This window comes from Triturus cristatus, chromosome 1_1 (genome assembly GCF_964204655.1).
Source record: "Triturus cristatus chromosome 1_1, aTriCri1.1, whole genome shotgun sequence".
Lineage (NCBI taxonomy): Eukaryota > Metazoa > Chordata > Amphibia > Caudata > Salamandridae > Triturus > Triturus cristatus.
In genome coordinates, this window is record NC_140579.1 from 1,056,559,849 (window position 1) to 1,056,583,549 (window position 23,701).

The 23,701-nt window shown below is 40.8% G+C and overlaps 1 protein-coding gene and 1 long non-coding RNA gene across 4 annotated transcripts in view; one reads left to right on the top strand and one right to left on the bottom strand.

Moving 5' to 3' along the window:
- The window catches only part of SCUBE3 (signal peptide, CUB domain and EGF like domain containing 3), a 1,455,403-nt gene that overhangs the window by 1,278,814 nt on the left and 152,888 nt on the right, over positions 1 to 23,701 (bottom strand). The window lies entirely within an intron of this gene.
- Positions 1 to 23,701, top strand: part of LOC146871519 (uncharacterized) — a 366,584-nt gene that overhangs the window by 55,403 nt on the left and 287,480 nt on the right. The window lies entirely within an intron of this gene.

Genomic DNA, 23,701 nt, shown 5'->3' on the forward strand with positions numbered 1-23,701 from the left:
GTGGCCAAGCTCTTGCTGAGGGAATTCATCCCAAGGTACGGGTTTCCAATAACCATAGAATCAGACAGAGGAGGAAACTTTTACAATGAGATCATGAAATTGATTTGTGAAGCATTAGGTGTACAACAAAAACTGCATTGTGCCTACCGACCAGAGGCTTCTGGTGTGGTCGAACAAATGAATGGTACCATCAAAAACAGAATAGGGAAAATGTGTTTAGCCACAGGAATGAAATGGCCTGATGTCTTGCCTCTAATTTGGATGACCATTAGGTCTACTCCAGACAGAACTACAGGTTTGAGTCCACACAAGATCATCATGGGACGCGCCATGAGACACGTGTATATACCAGTCAACAAGCTGATGACTATAACTGATGACATGATTTTGGATTACTGTAAAGGCCTGGCTGACGCAGTCCATTCTTTGTTTCACCAGGTTGGAGCGGATGCCACCACACTTGAAAAGAAACCAGCCCATGATTTGAGCCCAGGGGACTGGGTGAGAATAAAAGTCCACAGAAGAAATTGCTTGGTTCCGAGGTGGGGAAGGCCAAGGCAAGTCATCTTGACCACAACAACTGCTGTAAAGTGTGCTGGACTGAAAAATTGGATACATGCGAGTCATACTTTGAGAGTTCCAAATCCAGCAGTATTGGAAAAGAATATTTTGATGAATCAGAATCAAGGTATGAGTCCGGCAATGAGAATATAAAGTCAAAAGAAAATCCTGAAAGGGGGGAAAATGAGCCAAGACTAGTCCAGACTCCAAGAGAAGAAATTCTGAGGAAAAGATTGCAGATTTCAGATGGTTCAGATTCTGGAGGTGAACAAAACGCCAATGGTGAACACAGAAAGAAGAAAAGAAAAGAATCACCAGTCAGAAGTAACATTTACACCAAATGAGAGAGTAGAAGAAGTTCCAAATATTGGAAGGAGAAGAAGGGACAGTCACAGAGAGAGAGGGACAGATTGCGGAAAAACCCCGAGGAGGTGTAGGGAACTGCAACACCCAGCTAGGTGAAGGAACAAGTAGTCAGCAGGAAAATTGCGTGCCGGAGACCCGAGGAGGGACAGAAGTAGGGCCAACACAAGAGGTGGAGAAAGAGACTGTTGAAAAGGAAAAACCAAACGAGACAGAATCTGAAGACAGTGAAACTGAAATACCAGAGTTCTAAGAAAGAGAACTTGGATTGAGGAAAGAGACAGTAAAGACGGCAAAACAAGAAGAAATGCTAAAGGAGATCTTTGGCCAAACAAAATTAAGAAACTGAGATATCGATTGACATGAGTCAAACCCTCAGAAGCTGAACACGTGAATGAAGTAACCAGTCAGCATAAAGAGAAAGAGGGAGAGACAGAAGTGTCTGAAGCAAACAAACGACCAAGAAAACCAAACCAGAAGTATAAGTCACCTGAATGGACGTACGTGGCACTGCCTGAACAAGGAGAAGAGGTAGATAGTCAAGGAAATCCAGAGGAGACTTTACTGAGAGTGATCAAGGAAGAAGAAACGGGGGAAATCCTGAGAGTTATCTTATCCGATATCGGAGAAGAAGAGGAAGATCAGGAAATCCTGTATGTGGATGACGAGAAAGAAGTGAAAAACGACGAGAGGCCAAGCTGAGTAATTTCAAACAGGTCCTTGTAGAAATATAAAGGATTGAATAAGAAATTGAAGTATTTGGATCACCTGACAAGGTCTTAGTTCTTGTAGGGAAGCTACAAGAGGCGGAGTAGAAGAGGCCAAGTCAAAAGACAAGGTTCATTTTAACAAAATGGCTAACATAGATAATAACAAGAGTAGATGTACCTTTATGAGAAGATGGTGCAAGACATGTTGTTGTACAGGACTATTAATGCTTCTTTGGAGCGTACTTGCTCTTTTGATCTCTTTCAAAGTAACTTTAGATGCACTAGCGGGACATACTGAGAATATGACTAACATAGTGAAAAGTTCACAAAAGGTAGTACCATTTAGAACAAGCACTGAGCATATGCACAAGGATAGGTCAATAACTGATTTTTCTAGCAATGTCTTTTCAAAATTATTGTATGAATATGTAAAAACAATGGACGTAAGGGATTGCTACGTATGTATGCAATTACCTGCATCTGTTTCAGAAGGGGTGACTTATCACCTCCCAGCAACTTATGGAATAACATGTTACGTTTTAACTAGTATATTTTATCAAGTAGGAAAACTAGAGTATAATCTGTCTAATATAGATAATATTCTTGGACGAGTGCCCATGAATAAAGAATTGAATCCAGCTAAAGCTGCTAATGTATTAGGAGAGATTTTTATAGAAACTAAAGAACTAACTTTAGAATATATTTTTAAGAACAATTTAACTTGCAGTTTGAAGACAGAAGAGAAAACATTTTTGGATATGGTCGAAGAAAGGAGATTGAAAATACACAAGAATGCAGAGGGACATGAAGAAGGGGAAAACATTTGGGAAATAGATGGGAAGAAGGAGACAAAGGGTGATGCTAGACCAACCATAGCTATAGATTCACCACAGAAAGGCAAATTATGCATTATGAGAGAAAGATCCCAATATGATTATTATTATATAGGGACAAGTGAGTGTCATGATACATATTTTATTTGCATCTGGATGGGGATTTAGAGGCGGAGAAGATCCAGTTTTCCCTGGACTGTACTATATTTGTGGGAATAAGGCTTACTATAGGTTGCCCGACCATTGGTATGGCACATGTTATGTTGGCCTGGTCTTTCCAAAGATCTTTCACATGGATAGAGTAGAAAATAGTGGACCAAATACCCTACTAATGCGTAGCAGAAGAGAAACCTGGTTAGAAATTGTAGGTGATATTTTTGGAGCCTTGATACCAGCAGTGGGGATATCTTTGAATGCAAATAATATTCGGAGATTGTCAACCATAGTGGATCGCTTGTCAACAAGCACCACTGGAGGATTTCTTTTGGTAAACACTGAGCTGGTTGCCATGCGTGCTATGATTATGCAGAATCGACTTGCCCTTGATATCTTATTGGCAAAAGAGGGTGGAGTCTGTGGAATGCTGAAAGTTCAACATTGTTGCACTTACATTCTTGATGAAAGCAGAGATCTAAAAGTCTATATTAAGAATATTACAGAATTGCATGATGAAATAAAACCACTGGAGGTTGAAAGTATCTGGACTAGAATTAGTAATAAGATGGCTGCTATTAAAGCTTTCTTAGGTAAATTAGGTAGTACTATAATAGGGAAAATATTTCCATTAACCTGTGTGATTTTCATTTTATTAATACTTAGATTAGGATGTATGTGTTGTAGATATAGAAGAAATAAAAAGAAGGTTAAACGAGAAATTTACAAAAAGAAGGAAAAGAAACAAGAAAGAGATTTTAATGAAATAGAATTGGAAGAATGGAAGGAAAGTAGGTATGACAAAACCAAAAGAGAAGATGAAACCGAATTTTAATTGAGCAAGAAGACATCTCAAATTTCTGTAAAAGGGGAAATAAATTGTTTTGTGGGTTTTGTTTGTGGTGATAAAATCACCAAAGGGGGGATTGATGGAGCGGGTAAAATGTTTTCTTTTTATATACCCAATACATTTATATAAGTTTATATTAAAACGATTAATAATTAATTTTAATAATTAATTGATTGATATGATGGTACTAAACCAACTTTATTAACAAAGAAAACACACGTGGGAAGGCATTTGCATGGCTAAAATTAATAAGTGAACTAAGTTGTATGCATATTAAAACGATAAGTGTTGCTTGAGCAGTGTTAATGTGATTTGCGCTTAAATAAACCAGCATTAACGGCTTTAAATGTTGCATATGACTAGATAAATACATACACATAAGGGTATTAACAAGGGAAATAACACTGTTTTAATCATTTCTATGTATTAATTACGATTTTGTGTTTCTTTGCTTAAAGTTGGCTATTCTGGCCTACCAAAAGATGGCCGCCGAATGAAACCTAACTAAAGTACATGACTTCATCATTTGAACAATGGAGAAAGGCGCCTGCACTGACTTCGTTCGTGTCCCTTGTGTGACCTGTCAGGCCATGCCCATGAAGACTACCCTGGGTGAGGTGCCAATGTCCCTGAACCTGAACTTAATGTTGCAAAATGCAAATGAACTGCCGAAATTCTACCGGTTACCAACAAAAAGATACAATTTGTACCTGGGAACAGTCTTTCCCATACGCCTGAAGTATACTTCTTCCACATGTGAGAAAAATTAGAAAAAGTGTCTTAATGTATTGAGATGTATTTGAATCCAGCCAATCCCTTGCCTGGGAATTGAGAAAATGTTACGGATATATGTAAATTTTAGTATAAATATTAGTAGTCTAGAGAGGGAATTAATCGAGACTCTCCCATGCTACACTCTATGCTGCTGCTCTTTGCTAGAGATCCTTATGCTGACGGAAGAGGACGGGGACTTTAGAACTCTGATGAACTTTCTGAGGACAAGTTCTGACTTAGAAAACGACAATTAGCCAGAATATGTAAATATGACAAAAGATAATATTGCATTATTAGGATTTAACCTGCATTTTAATTGGATAAAGAAAATCATTATATGAAGAACTGTGTCGGGTGATTATTTCTTTGAAATGTTTATTGATTAATTCGAGAGTTAAAAGCGTCATCAAATTCTATAACAACTAAATGATCTAATCGACCTCCGGATGAAGGAACTGTTAGGGTATTTCAGTAGAAGTGGTTTTCCTCTATCCAAGTGAACAACTGTAGTTCGGGATTGGATATCCCTCTGTAGGCACGGATAGTTTGAGAGAATGAATGTTGGTGTTATGGGCCCCACCAGCGTGTGATGTGTGTATGTGCGTGTGACTGAGAAATCATTCCGTCCGTGGAAGCAGGGGGGAGATTTAGTGACCCTAACTGCACCACTGTCACTAGTGCCGGAGCCCAGGCGATGCTTGCTAAATGTTTGAGAGCCGAATGACCTTACTCGCACAGCACAGACCTGGGCCACATTGGGGATAATGTTGGCAAAACGTAATATCGCACAAAAATGGGGCTCCGCAAAATTGCCAACGCTCGCTGTATGGTGTAAAGATATGGACGCAGCAATGGTGGCCGAAAGAACGGTGTTTGGGGGCCCGGGGCTGTCTTCGCAAATGGAACAGGGTTTGGGGAAATTGGAATAAATTCCGGGGATACATATGTACGCCGCCAGAAATACAGGAGGACGAGGGTACTGAGGATGAAGATTAGGCTGGGGTGGGGGACTCAATTGTGGGTTGCTGTTAGTCACTATTACGGAGTGTTAGACGATGAACCAATGCTGTCAGAATGTTTAATGCTGCAATGTAACGTCTATGTACGTTGTTTAAATGATTTGTGCCTTGTTTTTCAAGATTATAATAAAAAAGAATAAAAAAAAAAAAAATTGCAGCGCGGTGTCCTTGCCGCGTCAGGATTGCACCATCTTCTTTCACCGTTCCTGTGAGAAACGGACAGAAGAGGCTGTAGATTGAAACGAGTTCAATCTGCCAAGCGTGATGAGCCGGATGTAAATAACTCTCCACAACTCCCGGGATCATACTGCAGGACAATATAAATTCTTGAACCAAGTATGCGATATTGAACTTACTAAAGAAAATAATTGTGGTTCTCTTGAGAATAATACATTTCCCAGCATGCAACAAAACTGGACACGAATGAAGAGCAGCCCACTAAGGGCAGGGAACCAATAGAAAGCATGCAATAATTTGAAATAAAAGAGCCTTTCAACATCCCGTACTGAGCAGCCTATGATTAAGGGGCGGCAAGCCCTGAAACGCCTCCGGCACCATAATTCACCTGGGTCCTGTTGGAGAGGAATATCCTGACAAGCCGGATGGCAGGCTCAACACCGAGTGCGTCTTGGAAAGCTCAAGGGCGTTTGTTGGTCAAAAACAAATAATAAAATATACAGGATCGGAAGCAAACCCTGAGACCCCGAGCCCCTGCAGCCTCAACTACGCAAGTGGCAGATACAGGAAGAACAAAAAGCGCAGGGCGAGGCGCCGGCAAAATCACAAGCGCAAACGATGGCAACAACAAGAAATCAAACAGAGGATGGAAACTGAGATAACTAACTCCGGTACAGCCATGAGCAAGACTGTAGTCAATCTAACCGATATCAATCTGACACAAGAGGAGACTAATATCCTTGCATTGGGGTTAACATACAGCCCTAAGGTGGATTTTAAATATGCAGAGACAAGGATTGACATTTATAAATTTGTGCGCAAACTCAAGCTGCGCAAATTCTTTGCCCTCCAAGGTCCCAGAAATACACCAGAGGTACATTCTCATGGTTTGGTTGATGGAGAAGGTATTCACAACAATCTTGTTGCTGGTGATGTGGATTTAATTAGGGATTTACAACAGCTCCATAATGAGCAAACAGGAGTTTTGGAAGAAGTGAGCTGCACACCACTGAATCAACCAATGAAAAAAACTGCTTTTAAACCCAAATCCACCTTTTATCCCCTCATGTTGAAGGACAATTTTGATTCATTCAATGAACAGGTTGCAGCGGACCTGAAGAATCTGTACTCTTTGACGGCAAGGGCACCAAAGAAATACAGTAAGCAGGATAACCAGTATGTCCAGCTCATGCAGAAATTAAAAAGGAATGATAACATCATAGTGCGGCAATCTGACAAGGGTGGGAATGTGGTGTTATGGCCCAGGAACCAGTATATGGAAGAAGCCCTTGTTCATCTCAATAACCGCAACTGCTATAAATTGAGCACGCCTCAAATGATGAATGCAGCACGACAGGACTGCTACAACAAACTGTTAGCCTGGAAATCTGCAGGCTTAATCTCAATGGATGAATTTAAATTCCTTAAAGTAGACCACCCTATTACACCAGTTATCTATTTCATCCCGAAAATTCATAAAAGAATTGACAAGCCCCCTGGCAGGCCGATCATTTCAGCCAGGGGTAGTTTGTTGGAAAATATCTCCAAGTATGTGGATCACTTTCTCCAGGAACATATGAAAAGTCTCCCATCTTATATACAGGACACTGGGGACTTTTTGAGAAAGTTAGTTGAAGTCCCATGGAGCCCCGATATGTTACTTATTTCCATGGATGTTACATCCCTCTATACAAGTATTCATAACTTGGATGGGGTCAGGGCATGTGAATATTATCTCAATCGAAGATCTATGGGAATGTACTCTCACAACAAAATGTTGCTCACCATGATATCCATGTGTTTAGAGAACAATTTTTTTCTGTTTCAGCATCAGGTATACCAGCAAACACGTGGTGTGGCCATGGGGGCTTGTTTTTCTCCCAGTTATGCATGTTTACACATGGGTTACTGGGAGGAAATGGTCCTCATGGCCGGACACCGCGCTATCATAGAGTCGAATATCACTTGCTGGTATAGATTCATTGATGATTTGCTTTTGGTATGGCGAGGGGATGAACTCAGTGCCAAACAATTTCTTGAAGCAATTACATCAATGACTTGAACGTGCAGTTCACTTTTCAAATCAGCAATAGATCAGTCTTTTTTCTGGATGTAGAAATATTTGTTTGTAATAACCAACTACAGACTAGACTACACAGGAAAGATACTGCGGAAAATACGGTGTTACATGCACTTAGCCATCACCCACAACACCTGATTAATAGTATTCCCTTTGGTGAGATGCTAAGGATGCGTCGTATTTGCAGTACAGAAGCTGATTTTCTTAAAGCTCAAAATGAATGCAGGGAACGCTTCAGGGAGAGAGGGTATGCAGAATCTATACTCTCTAGGGCTCTGTCAAAAGTTAATAACATCACTAGAACTAAGGCACTGACACCCAAAGTAGCCCCACCTAATGATCAGTCATTAACACTGAGGACTCACGGATTATTTTGACCTTCAGTACACAACACAGAGCAGTACGTAAAATCATTAACAACAATTGGTCACTAGTCCGGGCTGACCCAGTGTTGGGTAATTCTCTATCAAAGAAACCAAAGATAGCTTTCAGAAAAGCACGCTCTATGAGCAATGTGCTCGTAAGCAGTAGCCCTGAATTGACCCTATCTAAGTCATGGTTATCGGCAAGAAAAGGGTTCTATTGTTGCAATGTATGCAAAGCATGCAGATATGGAGTAAATCGAAAAACATATCTGACTCCATTTCTTCCTGAACCTGTTCCTATCTCCAAATATCTTAACTGTAAGACAGATTTTGCGGTGTATGTGCTGGAGTGCCCCTGTGGCCTGCGGTATGTTGGTAGTACCAGGCTGCAGGTTCACAAGCGGGTACTCCAGCATATGCGAGCAATCACCAACAAAGATTTGACCTACCCGGTGGCACGTCATTGTAAGGAGCACCATGCCAGTAAGCTGGAGGCTTTCAGCTACTGGGTGGTAGACTCAATTCCCACACAAAGAAGGGGAGGGAACCGGGAGGTCCTATTAAGGAGATTGGAAACGGAATATATTCTAGAGTTGGACAGTAAGAATCCTAGAGGATTAAATTCAAGTGAGGATTTTCATACTCATTTGTAATTTGGATATTCATCAGTTTATGAGAAGAGTAATATACAGTTTCAATGAATTTTAGATGTATGCTGCTATTTCCCTGTCTCGTAAAATTGCACTGAATTTTAATGTGAAAGATATTTATTATATACACTTTTTTGCACAATGGGTTAATGCTTTTATAGAGAATATATATTAGATTTTTTTATAAATTTGGCAATGTATATTTATTTGTAAATAGGTGTCACGGATGTGGCTCTGAGTAACAGATATGTGTACTTGCACGAATTTGCACAATTTGCACAGTCACTTTATTGCAATAGGGGGCTTTATGGAAGGGCCCACATGGGCCGTATTAAGCTAAATGAAAATAGGCAATAAGTCCTGTCTACAGAATGTGACTAGGACTTATCAAATCTGTCGTTTTCCCTTTTTTTGTTGAAACATTGTTGAAAACATGCCATTTGTGTGTTTTTAAATTGCTTAAATAATAAGATCATTATTTTTTTTTTTAATGAAGTAACTAGCAATTAGCGGCTCTGTGATGAAATGCAGTATTTTAATTGCAAATACGATGTATTTAACAAGCTATTGCTAAATGTGATGGGCATTGTTTGGTGAAGACAAACTAACAATGTATGCGTTACGTAAACTTCTATTTCCATGATTGATCGCCATTTGTGCATGTGACTCACTCTAAGCATATTTAAAAGGTGGATCCGTTGTGTTGCGCATCATGTGACCAAGGCCTGTAACGGGCTGAAACACGTAATGGCAGCGGTGGTGTCTATTATATTTAAATAAATAATTGGAATTCTTTTCACCGCACCTTGGGTTTGCTTCTGTTTCTTGAGGAGAGATCTTCAGTTCACGAGACGGAGTGTTGATGTATATATATATATATACATATACATATATCATTTTTTCCCATACCAATGCAGCCCCATATAGGAGGCTCAACAATGCAATAATAAGTAAATGAATGCATTTGCAGATACACAATGTAAATATATACCACAGGAGTACAAGAACACTTGAACTCTTTTTAATGAGTAAACTCATGAAAAACTGTGCAAAAATGCAAGCATTGTTAGCCTACAGGCTGCATTGTAAAGCAATAGCATAGAAACTGAAAGTCATTGTACAGAAAACTGGCACCGTGCCTTTAAGGCAGCCATGACCCCTAGCTTCCCATCATGCCTCAGGGGTGACAGTTAGGTCAGTTGTTCTTTGTGGAGAGCCGAAGGTCAGGGCACAAAGATAAAGCTTAGCATAAAAAACAATCTCATTTGCTGGGGAGGTGGGTGGGTTGCTTATGACTTTGATGGGGATACCCCCTGGAAGAGAACTAGGATTACAGGTAAGTAACTTATCCTTCTCTTCCAGGGGATCCTCATCAATAGTCATAAGCACTGAATAGAATAGCAAGCCCATCTTCCACCTGCAGGCAAATGAGAAACAAAGTGACCCAATTAACAACAACCAAAATAATCAGCTGTTGAACAGATTCCTCAAGGAGGCTTGCCCTACTTGGGTGTCCGCTCTGGTATCTGAGTCAAGACAATAGTGTCTTGCAAATGTAAGCATTGATCTCCAAGTGGCTGCTTTGCAGATCTCAGAGAGTGGAACATTATTGAGAAAAGCTTCAACTCGTGGAATGAGCATTGGGAGAGGGACAAAGAGGCTTCTGTGCTAACTGGTAAGCCAATTTGATGCATGAAACTATCCATCTGGAGATGGTCCGCTTTGATGCTGGAAAACCTGTCCTGATCGAACCATAATTAATAAATAGGTGATCAGACTTTCTAATTGACTTCGACCTGTCTAGATAAAACTTCAAAACCCTTTTCAGGTCTAATGAGTGTAGAGCCCTCTCAGCTGGAGTGGAGGGATTTGGGAAAAAGGTCAGAAGAGAAAAGGTTTGGTTTACATGAAAATTGGACACCACCTTCAGAAGGAAGGAGGGATTTTTTTCTCAGGACGACTCTATTCAGGTGGAAGACTGTGTAGGGTTCTTTTGAACAGAGAGCCTGTATCTCGCTCACCCTACGCGCTGAGGTGATAGCCACAGGAAAGCTACCTTCCATGAAAGGTGTTGTAAGGTTGCTTTGTGGATAGGCTCAAAGGGTAGACCCATCAATTTTGTGAGTACCAAGTTCAGCTCCCAAGGGGGTCGGACCGGAGGGTAGACTTTGAGACCTTATAGGAAGTCCTTCACTACCTCTAGTTGGAAAAATGAGGGTTTGAGAAGGGAAACGCCTGTATGCAGTAATGGCAGCTAGGTGCGCCTTAATGGAAGAGAATTTCAAACCTGCTCTGGCTAGATGAAGCAGGTATGGCAAAATTACTTCCTCCTGCCCCACAATGATTTTGTGTGCACCATACATAAAAACGCTTCTATTTACAAGCATATGAGTGTCATGTGGAGGGTCTCCTCGCTTCTTTCAATATGGTCATGCAGTCCTGTGGAAGTCCTAAATGACCATATTGGAGGACCTCAGGAGCCATGCTGCCAAGTTCAGTGAGGGAAGGTTAGGGTGATGAATACTCCCGTTCATCTTGGACTGCAGATCCGGTCTGCACGGCAGCATCTTGTGTGGGCATATTGACAGATGCAGAAGGTCCGGGTACCACCACTGCCTTGCCCAGTCCGGAGCAATCAGGATCATCGTAGTGTCTGAATGTGAGAGCTTGGTCACCACCTTCGGGATGAGAGGAAGGGGTGAAAAGGCGTACACAAATGCCCCTGACCAGTCGATCAAAAGGGCATTCCCCTTCGATCCTGGCCGCTAGTACCTTGAGGCGAAGTCTCGACATTTTGTGTTTTCGTCGTCCGCGAACAAGTCGATATCTGGACGACCCCAAGCCTGGAAAATGTCTTCGACCACCTCGTTGTTAAGAACCCAGTCCTGCTGGTCCTCGAAGTGCCGGCTGAGGGAATCCGCTTGAGAGTTCTGCTCTCCCGGCAGGTGAACAGCTGTGATGGATAGATTCCTTGCCAGGAGCCAGTGCCAAAGGGTCTGAGCTTCCAAAGAGAGTGTCCTCGAGCGAGTTCCCCCGTGTTTGTTCAGGTAGTACATGGTGGCGGCATTGTCCGTCAGTACTAGGATGGAACTGGTCTGAATCGAAGGGAGGAAAGTGGACTACACTATGACCACCCAAAGCAAGATTTTCAGTAGTTACCACCCAAGTATACCAAGTGCGGTTACCAGCAGAAATGCTGGGAAAAAGTTCTTCAATATTAAATGCCTCCCCTTGACTTATGAAGTAACATTCAAATCTTGACATGCCCAGTGGCACAAAGGACATAACCACAGCAGTACGTCTCCCCAGCACAGCTTGAATTATCATTCACCAGTTTCTGAAAATGCACATTTTTCTAACTAATACTACTTTCCACTGTGGGCAAACAAACTCAATTTTCCAGAAGAAACCCCATTTTTGAAAACTCAAACTGCCTTTAAAATATCAGTTTTCAGTTTTTGAGAAATGCACAGTCTCAAAACATCAGCTTGTCATTATCATCATGTACTCACATGTACAAATGCCTCATATGGACAGACTACTTTGAATTTCCAGGTATTACACTCATATGCCATGGATGCTCACCATTGGTACAGGAAACAATGGTCCTAGACTTCTTTACAGCTACAATTCAGTTATGAAAAACATTCATTAGTCAAAGGGCATCCGGTACATATAGAATTAGCATAGTATCAATAATGTACCACCATTTTCTTTACAATGCAAACAAGTATATCCTCAAAAGACACAAAGGCATAAAATATCGCTCCAATAGTGACTGTTTATTATTTAGTTACTTTTATAACAGATCACTATATTCAATGCTTCAAATGGAGAAAGAGATTGCTCCAAGGAGAGTGTGAAAAAGGAAAGTGCTCGTGAGGTAGGACAGATATAAAGGAGGGGAATCCAAAAGGCAAATTCAATAACCAATCAATTACACATTCTGGTATCCTTAGTAAAACTGCTCGTGGTTCATAGTGGCACCAGTTTTACAGATAGGCCTGTCCCTTATGGATTTACAAATATTCATTTAATGATTTTCTGATGATGCACAGAGAACATTCATCTGTGAAAAGGCAGGGCTGGGATGATATCAGGTACAGGCCCACTGGGGGAAGAGTGTTGACGTTTCGACCCAAGTGCAATGAGGGTAATTTATATCCTCTGTGTAGGCAGGTCTTCCTCAGGACGGGGGGAGGGGAGGCAACCTAGGGTGAGGTACAGTCAGCATACAGCCCCTGAGGAAGACCCGCCTGCAGAGGATATAAATTACCCTCATCGCACCAGGGTCGAAACGTCGGCACTCTCCCCCAGTAGGCTTGTACCTGATATCATCCCAGCCATCCTTTTCACAGATGAATGTTCTCTGTGCATTATCAGAAAATCATGAAATTAATATTTGTAAATCCATAAGGGACAGGCCTATCTGTAAAATTGGTGCCACTATGAACTACGACCAGTTTTACTAAGGATACCAGAATGTGTAATTGATTGGTTATTGAATTTGTCTTTTGGATTCCCCTCCTTTATATCTGTCCTACCTCACGAGCACTTTACTTTTTCACACTCCCCTATAGATGTATCCAATCTATATACCAGTATACACCATAAGGATGGTATGAGGGCTCTGAAGCATTTCCTTGATAGACGACCTATACAGTATTATAACCATAACAAGATGTTGATCAGTTTAACTGAATTTTGTTTGAATAACAATTATTTCATTTTCCAGACCCATATTTACCAGCAAGTTAGAGGAGTAGTTATGGGGCAAGCTTTTCTGCTAGTTATGCTTGCCTCCATATGGGGTGGTATGAGGAAATGATTGTCAATGCAATATATGGTGATATACTGTCAAATCATGTGATCAAATGAGTCAGCTATATTGACGACTTGTTTCTGATATGGCGTGGCAATAGAGATAGTGCTGAAGCATTTATTACCAACTTGAACAACAATGACATTAATTTACATCTCACATATAACATCAGTGAGCAGTCCGTCTACTTTTTACATGTGGAAGTATTTGCTATCAATAATCGTCTTGAAACACGATTATACCGCAAGCCCACGGCAGGCAATACCCTGCTGCATGCATTCAGTTTTCACCCAAAGCACACAATAAATAGTATACCCTACGGGGAAATGCTTCGGATGCGTAGAATATGCAGCAGGGATGAAGCTCTTGTGCTGTCACAGGAGCAATGTAAAGAACGCTTCTTAGCCAGGGGCTACTCCACCCAGATCATAGATGCAACAATAAGAAAAACCAACCAACTGTGCAGGGAAGATATTTTTATCAAAAGCTAACAACAAATCAGATTCAAATCCTACTTCTGAATCAAGCAATCCGAGACTCATTCTGACATACAGCAGACAGAGAGACGATATATGCCGAGTTGTAAGAAAGAACTGGCATATAGTACGTAATGATCCTACAATGGGGGAATTATTTCCTAGAAATCCTACTGTTACGTACAGAAGGTCAACATCTACTAGTGATTATTTAGCAAAGAGTAGCCCAGAAATTACTCCAAATAAGAACTGGCTGTCAGCACAAAAATGGTTAGAAAAAATGCGCTACTTGCAAAGCATGCAAGTTAGGTATCAACAAAAACTCATACACTACCCCTTTTAAAACTGCTCCCACCTTGATATCTAAGTTTTTAACTTGCAAGACTGAATACGCTGTTTATGTGTTGGAGTGCTCTTGTGGACTTAGATACATAGGCAGCAGAAAGCTGCCAGTCCATAAGAGAGTCCTCCAACACATAAGAGCTATTTCCAACTCAGATCAGAGTTATCCAGTTGCCCGCCACTTTAAGGAGGTCCACTACAATCTAGTACAAGATCTAAAATATTTTGTTGTGGATTCTATACTTCCCTTAAGACGCGGCGGTAACAGGGAGGCTAATCTCAGAAAACTAGAAACTCAATATATTCTAGAGTTTGACAGTAAGAGTCCAAATGGCCTCAATACAACAGAGGACCTTTATACATGGCTCTAAGGTTATGGGATTCTGTCTTTAGTTAAAGTTTGCACTATTGAAAATTGTAGAATACTCTTTGAAAAGTTATGAACATTCAAAATATGTAGCCAACCATGACAATGAAATATATTTGGATATAAATAAACCCAAAAAATAGTTGGCTGCATGTTCTCATATCCGCACACAATCCCTGTATCTACTTTATCTTTCCCAGTTTTTAAAAAAATCACTTTTTGGATAATTTGTACTGTTTAACTCTAAACAGCTTTTACACTTATGCACTTTCTAGCACTTTCCAAGCACTTTTTACATGTAGCGAATTAGACAACCCCGCCTTCATTTTAATTGCAGCATGCTATAGGTTCCATTATGGTTTTATTTGTATATGACACTTGTAATGAATTCAATCAGAGATGATACAGAAGTGTGGGGACAGGAGCATAATAAACATGGGGAGATGCTTATCTGCATAAATATACATGGTCCCCAACTGTTTTATGTACTCTCTGTGCCAAATTGTTATTAATGGACCACTAAGAGGTTTTTATTACTTATTGTATATATAATTTCGTGTGGTCTTTTGATGAATTGTGAACAATAGATCAGGCAATTCTTATAAACATTATGATTATCATGTATTTAAACAGATATTATCGTAGATACTATAATTGTATAATGGCACAAGGATGATACATTTTGTGATAAGTACCATATACGTTGCTGCTAACAGATTAATTAGAAGACAGCACAATAGTCTGTGTTCATGGTCGTTGAATGAATGCATTGTCACTTTAAAAGGGAAAAAAAGTCATAGTCATGTCATGTGATCAAGGGCTGCGAAGCCCGAAACGCGTCATGGCGACATTTTGCACTAAATAAAACTCAGAAGCACAAAGAAACTGGAGTCCGTTTTCTTCTTGCAAGTTCCGAAAAGAAAGGACCTTTCACAGCTGGAAAATCAATACGCATATATATATATATATATATATATATATATATATATATACACACACACACATATATATCTGTATATATATGTTTTTTCATATATATTTTTTATTATTCTTCGGGGTCCCCACACATGGGCGGGAATATTCAGTGCTTATGACTGCTGAAGAGGATCCCCTGGAAGAGAACCGGGGATAAAGATGGGTGCAGTTGCCCACGTTTCTTGCAGGATGCAGATATCGAAATGCCCTATGTACTGGACCCAGTGGGGGAGTTCCACCTTAGATCTTAAACCTGCCACATTCCATGTAAGTATACGGAGTTTGAACGTCGATTCTACTGGGCCGTTTCAGGTTGCCTGGAAATCCTCCATTGTATTGCACGTCTGTGGTGGAATAGAGCATACTTTCTGGTCTAAACTTAGCAGTGGAGTAATGCCGATATTAGCTGATATAGAATCTGGCAGCTCCCTGGTGGCAAGCTTGAACTTCAGTGGCAAGACACTATGTGGGGCCCCAGTCCGGTTGCACTCAATGGAAGATGGCAATACCTTGGTTGAGTGGCATAAAGTTGGGGGGTTTCAAAGACCTGCTCCACCTGTCAATCAATTAACGCCAAAGGTGAATTCATCCCCAACCGGGTATCGTGCCTTCTGTATGCTTGAGTCTGGAACATGGCGGGGGGTTATAGTTCATCTGTATGTTAGTGGAAGTGGGTGAGCATGATCTTGCCTCCAACGCTATAAGATTATGTACAAGGGTCTCGTCTTTCTGATGTAGTTCAATTGAATCGCGCGGCGAGGTGTTATTGTTGCCCAGGCGATGTCTTCTCTAATTACCGACCTACACCCTCTTGTTTTCCGGATCCAATGATTTGCTTTGTTAACCAAGAAATGTTGGTCTTCGTATTTAGCTAGGGATGGTGGAACTTTTGGTACATTGATCAAGAAATGCTTTTAGAGAGAGGTCGGGCTTGATCATACCTTGGGATGTGAGGATACTCTAACTGAGCTGACTGAGTATCATTTGATCCTGCTGGCTTCCGAACCTTTGCCTCTACTTGTCTTGAGTGCCACGTTTGTATGGACATAAGAGGGACAAGAGGTGCTGAGTTATTAGACGGTTTAGGGGCAACACTGGTACCTTGCACAGTATCCTGTCTGCGTTGAGGGCTCGGTGGCTCAGAGTAAGTGGCCTCTCTAAGTTGTTCGTTGGTCATCAGTGTCTTAACTTGTTTGGTAAGTGCTACAATTAACGAGTTAAGTAGGGTGACTTCATTCCTAAGATCGGAAATGATCCTATGTGTTTCCAGCCCTACTGACGGATCCTCAGTTAAAAATACCTCCCCTCTCTTATCTTGAGCCTCTATCACATGGACCTGGTGCACTGTAACTTGGGTTACCGGTGAAGGTATCCTACCTTCTTGTTGACCTCTTGTTGAGCTTTCAGAAAAACCATGTAGCAGAGAATAACAATTAGTAGTAGAAACATTGAAGATGGTATTGCTTGAACCACTATTGGCCATCTCTGCTATATCTATATGGTCTTCACTTGAGCTTTTATCTGTCACCTCAGCGGGTGAAAAAGTTAATCCTTTATTACTAATGGCTTTTACTGAATCAAGACGGGGGCAATTATCTAGCACCACTGCCATAGATGTTGCGCTACGTGTAGTGCCCTGAGAAAAAATAGAGGGGATTCTTTTAATCAGGTTAGAAGTAAGGCTGGGGAGAGGGGGAGGGCTGGATACGCTAGGTCAATGCGGAGTGTCTGAGACAGCTGGAGTGAGAACAAGGTCTAATATGTCATGGCATTCTACCAGAAGATCATCAATACGGTTAAGAACACAATTGGTAGCACTGACTTTTTGGGTCGCCTCGATTTTGATAACTTTCCTGCGCGGCCCTTAACTCTGCCCACCCCCCTCTTTATCACCAGACTTTCTTTTTCCCATAATAGTAGATCAATAGGTGGCGGTGCTTTGATGTGCAAATCAGAAAACAATCTAGTGAACCCAGACAAATAATCTATATAGCCTCGATTGCACTAATAGGAAAAGAGAACAGAATCAAAGCGACCCTGAGTCGACAGCTCGAGGAGGAGGGGCCCACTAGGAAATCCTAAGACTTAAAAAGAATAACAGAAAGAGCACGACAAATCCTATATTATGTTATTAACTCACAGTTTTTTGGGTGTATAACAGTGTTCAAAGTCCCAGACACTACCAACTGGAATAGGAGCGCAAGGACCAGAAGCCAAGGGGGGTGGCCCTGCCCCTTCCTATCGATGACGGCCGCAGGACGCGGGATGACTTCAGCGCTTTTTTTAAGCGCGATGGTGACTCCTTCCTCCTGGGAGGCAGATGGCTTGTGGGGCTTTGAGTCCCCTCCGGAGCAAAACGGCAGCAGCAACACACCAAACAGCGTCCCGTGCCGCGAGATGACTTCAGCGCTTTTAAGCGCGATGGTGACCCCTCCCTCCTGGGAGGCAGATGGCTTGTGGGGTTTGGAGTCACCTCATGAACAACACGGCAGCAGCAACAAGCCAAACAGCATTGTCAGTTTCCTAGAGGCCTCTCCTGCGGAAACCAAGTATTCTACCTTTACTGGATACTGCACTTGGGGGCCAGATGTACATAGGGAAACGTTTGCGATAACCAAGTAGCACATTTTTGCAATTCGCTATTTGATAATTGCAAACACCCATGTACAAATGTGTGTTTTACACGTTTTGCGATTCCCTGTTGGTCGCAAATAGAACTACCTCATTAAAATTTGTGAGGGAATCACAAATATCACAGGGATAGTGGCCTACTGGGGCCAGAGGACCACCATGTCTGTGACTGCTTTTCAATAAAGTATTTTTTTTTTTTTAAATGCAGCCCTGTTTCCTCAAAGAACAAGCATTGAAAATGCAATAGGTCTCGCCTTTGATTAAGTTAAAGTCATTTGCTTTGCTAATGGTATTGTATAGCAAAGCACATGACTTTAACTTAATGAAAGGCGAGACCTATTGCATTTTTAATGCTTGTTTTGTTTGCTAAGCGACCCCTTCAGACTGCTGTGCCAGGCACAGAATCTTACTGCTAATGCAAGCTGCGACCTCTGACCCCAAGTGATGGGGGCATCATTAAGTCTTTGAACTGCAGCCTCCACTATCTGACAACTAAGAGTCAAGTTACCTTTTCCCAGCAGACACCAAGATTACATTTTCCCTCCATCTGCAGGAGTTCACATCATGATAGAAATAGTATTAAAAAATCATTGTTAGAGAGCATATCTTGTTGAATGTTATTTACACAAGTGTGTAATTAATTATGTTGTGCTGCACCCAGGAGGTCACTTTTGTTATAAGAACATGTTACTTGTTATATACATATATATACATTATATAACAAGTAACATGTATAATGATATTATAATATTAGAACATATTACTTGGAAATATATATTGCACTGGGCACGTCTCACTTCACACGCGAGTGTCAAATCCCTCACATCCTGTCAATATTCATGTCCCTCCAAAAATTACATTTTCTTGCCCAAATAGGCGCCAGCTTAATGACTAGTGGCTGTGCTGTGGCACCTTCACCGTGCCCAGCTCCGGTCACTGCTCTCCTATCTGCTCTACTTCTCACAGAAACAGGCGCAATGGGCATAAAATTTACACACAAAAACACAGAACAAAAGCGTGGCTATGGAGCCTGGGGCGGCCACGGGTCAGCAGTGGAAACCGAGAACTTGTCACAGTTGTCATAAGGAACAGGGAGACATGATCCTTGCCCCTCCCCGTCTGCAGAGGGAGACCTCCAGTTCTGGCAATCACATTGTTACCCTGAGCAGTTCAACTTTCATTCATCTGTTGTTTGAACCATTTCACGTTTTAGCCCCAACAACTCCCTCCTTCACCAATGCAGGCAAAAAGAAAGAGTAAAAAAACACACCAACAAAAGAAAGCAAGGCTCTCTGGCCATGTACAAAGACAGCGCCCCCGAAAAGTAACAATTTCGGCATTTTCTGCCATTATCCAGAAACAGAGGCACAAAATTCCACAATTCACAACACCTGTCAATACACAGAGAAAAGAGAATCTGGTCTGCGTGCAGCGCTCACTGCTTCCATGCTACACAGCCCACTGCTGCTCGCCTACGTCCCGCAAGCACCTTTGATATGGTCACTTTTAAAAACATCCTCTCGTGTTTTAGCCAATTCTCTCGACCATAGGGGTTGAGGGTGGGACACAGCGTTTTACAATCCGGCTTAGTGCAAAATGTAAATGGGAGTCTGTGAGGCTCAATTAAACAAGCTACCGAAACAAAGATGGCGTGGGCCAGTCGCCATGGGCCGTCCCAAAAGGCGAAAGGGCGGTAACAACAAAGCCCGATATCCAATCACGCGCCACCGTTTACCATAACGGATAACGCAGGCCAATCGGAAAGAGGGGCAGGGATTCAAGTCCCTTTCTAAATCTTCTTTACCATAGCTCTCGCAGGCGAGGAGCGCATGCACGCTCCAACGCTAGGCGACACCTAAAAACGGCATGCGTTTCAAAAAGAAAAATTAACATTTTTCTTTTCATTTTTTAAGAGTAGGCTGTGGTCCGTGGGACTACTGCCTGCTGCTATAAAATGTTTTTACAAACATTCACAAAGGGGAAGGGGTCCCTTGCGGACCCCTGCCAATTTGCTAATGCGTTGCCACCTACTTCGATTCGGTATTAGGAAGGGACGCCCTGAACATGCACCTTCCTAATACCGAACCACAAACCCAAATTGCGAATCAGTGATAGGTTACCAAATCGCTAATTGGGCCTTTGTACCTTAAAAAATGCCTTTTTGCATTTGCAAACAGCCCGATTAGTTTGCGAACAAAATAAGCTTTGTACATCTGGTCCAAAGTGCCTTCAAATATTCAAAACAAAAGTACAGAAAAATTTCATTTTTTGGTATTCACTTGGAAAATTGTTTTTCCATCTACTGAAGATAGACTTCTTTAATAGATATCCAAAAGTCACATTGTTTATTTAATTACTTCAAGCCTGTAATTAGTGTAAACCTAGCTCTGAAGATGAAGGAAGTTTGCACTGCTGCCAGAGTAATTTATTAACATTTTATAGAGCAGACGCGGAAACATACATTATGTATGCATACTAGTGCAATGTGCAAGGTGCAGAGACTGAAAACACGTGGGATGTAAAACATAAATGTCTTTAATTATTTTATATTTGAAAACTGTTTTTCTAATAAACTTCACATTGATTGGGGTGAAAAAACTCTTTTAGAGAGGGCCTGTAAACTCTTAGCTCCTGCTACCTGGTCATTCTCTCCTACACACCAAACCCAGTGTATTTTGGTTAAAGTGTGCTACATCATTTACTATAACATAAGTACAACGAGGGGTAGTACAGCGCAGCGTTAGATACTCATATATTCTGGATTGTGGTGATTTACGTATTACTGACATAGATGGTATAAAGAAACGAGCATTAGCAATGCAATAGGTCTCGCATTTGTTAAGGTTAGAGCTGTTGCCATTGAAAATGACAATGTTTTTTACTTTTGCTTTTTTATACCAATGGCAATAGTGCTATGTAAATATAATTAGTCAACTGCAAACAAAAAACAAAAGTAAAAAAACATTGTCATTTTCAACGCCAACAGCTCTAATCTTAACAAATACGAGACCTATTGCATTGCAAATGCTTGTTAGTTCTAGTAATGTGCAGTTGGCAATCGGAGCAGAATTGTTCCTTTTTCCAAATTCTGGATTTCTATGAAGCTAAAGCTTTTATATGTATAGCCACAAATACAACTCGGTGCATTTAAACCTATCACTCAACAACATACAGCCATTACAACATATACATGTACTCCTAAAATAAGCCACACTTGATTTTGCCAATGTTTATGTTTCATTTACTGCTCATGGGTGTCTGTCATTTTGAAATGGTAAAACAAATGGCAGACGTCATGATGTATAATGTACATGCATGCATGTGTCATCAGGCTTACATATGCGTCACGTTGCTGCCGAGGCCTTGAGCAATAATGTGTATGTGCACGTGTCACCATGCATGTGCATATACATGTAATGTTGTTGGGCATCATGATGCATAAGTGCACATTCACAATGATGCATGAGTGCATATACATAATTGCACTTTTCCTTTTTGCCAACGCTAAACAGCATCAGCAAAAATCATTGGCAAAGCCAAAAGGTTTGTAGTGACAGAGACAACTGGCGAAAACTGTTGCCTTTGTCAATGCTTGTTTACAAATGGCATCGGCAAATGGATGCACTAGGCATGGCAGGTGCCATCAGTTATCATCAGGCTATACATTGTCTATTCCATACCATAACTGGTAAATTTCAGGGTTTTCCATTATTTTGTTAGCTGAACCATACTATTAACTGCAGATTATTCATTGAATATCTTGCTTCTTTTATGTTGTAATGCCTTTACCTGCCAGGTACCTATTACGAGCATTGCACAACTTTGGCCTTAAAAGCTGGTTTTGACTTGCCTTTATCCCAACTTGCGTGGATGGTTAACTTCTGTTGCACATAGCACGCAGCTGTGGGTAGCAGGGTTTGGCTACAAGGTCACAGCCTTGTGTTTTTTAATTAAAAAACGTGATTTTTGTGAAAATCATGAATGTTACAATAAGCAAGTTTTCTAAAGACTGAACAAACATAATAGCTTACCCCTGTCAAATGCATACTATTCTCAATATTGTAAATATACATTGGAATATGTTTAAAAAATATATGAGCTTGAGCTCAATATTCTTTAATAAATCATTAATAATAAAACCTTTGTGGCAAGTTAGTATATGCAGAAACCAAGTTCATGAGAATTTTGAAACAATCAACTCGTATATCTATCAAAACGGGCACTCATCCTTGGCTTGCCTTAGTACGTTTTAACAACTAGTTCTTATAACCGGTATTCTATTGAAAGACATTGCAACTTGTGAAAATAAAAGTCAAATATTTGCATGATATATTTTAGTTTAACAATTTGTTGAGTATCCGTCACGGGGAGGAAATGTGATTAATAGGCCATTAGGCATAGAATGTTGGTGGACTCATTTGTTTAGAAACCTTGTATTAGTTGCGTTTAAATGAGGTGCAACGCATTCTTGTTGCTTTGAAGACAGACTAACATTAACGGTCTGAACTATAATAAAGGAAAAACAAGTTTAATAGCACAACATTGCATATAAATTTAGAGGTATCCGATGAAGACCACAGAAAGAGAACCAACCCTGTAGGTCACCGTGAGGTTAATGACGTTTAGAACAGCATTGAAGATGTACTGGACTGTGACTACATATGCAGCATCACGTTTCAAGAGAGATAAGGGGTATATTCCTCATTAAAATATTAAGGAATTAAGAATATTGGCAATTGTTCATGGTGTTTATTCATTGAACAATCTGTTATTTTGGTTTGTTTAGTTATTAGCCAGATTTCCCTGATACGGAGATTTATGAATATCCTGAAACACGTCGAATTTTGTAAATAGGGGAAAACATCAAGTTTGGTGAAAATATTTTGGAACTGAACACAATCAATTACAATTAGGGAATCTGGAAATATGATTTAATATTGATACAATAAATGTATAAAAGATTTTCTCAACTTGATTATATGCATTTACGAGCCCGTGATGATAAATGACTATAAGGCAAGCTCCTTAAAACCTATGAACTTTTAATTTAAAATGAATTTGTGTGACAACAATCGCTCTCTGTATCTCCGTCCAACACTGACACTGTCTAATGACACTTGAAAGTCACTCTTGCCACTAACCTGTCAATCCTACTACAAATGTAGAATGTCACAAAGGAAAATGCTCTGCAAGTTCAGCGAAAACTTCCTTTGCACCTGCCTGAGAAGTTTGCACTTTTGCTAGCTGCTGTTGTGATCACGTGGAGATTTGTATTCGGGCCACTAGCAACTATGATGGCCAAGTTACAACAAAGGAAATATCATGAGGTTGCCTCATCTGAAAACATAAACAACAAACTCTATCTCCTCCGCATTGGCGTTCCTAGAGGAATGGATTCAAGGCTTCTTACCTCATGTCCTAACATGCATTGTATACCTCTCAACCTGAACTTTGAGAGCACCCTCCTAAGGTTCCACCTTCTGTAACTCACTTCCAGAGCATGAGTGCTATACAAAAATATATACATACATTTTGTACTCTGCATGTATCATG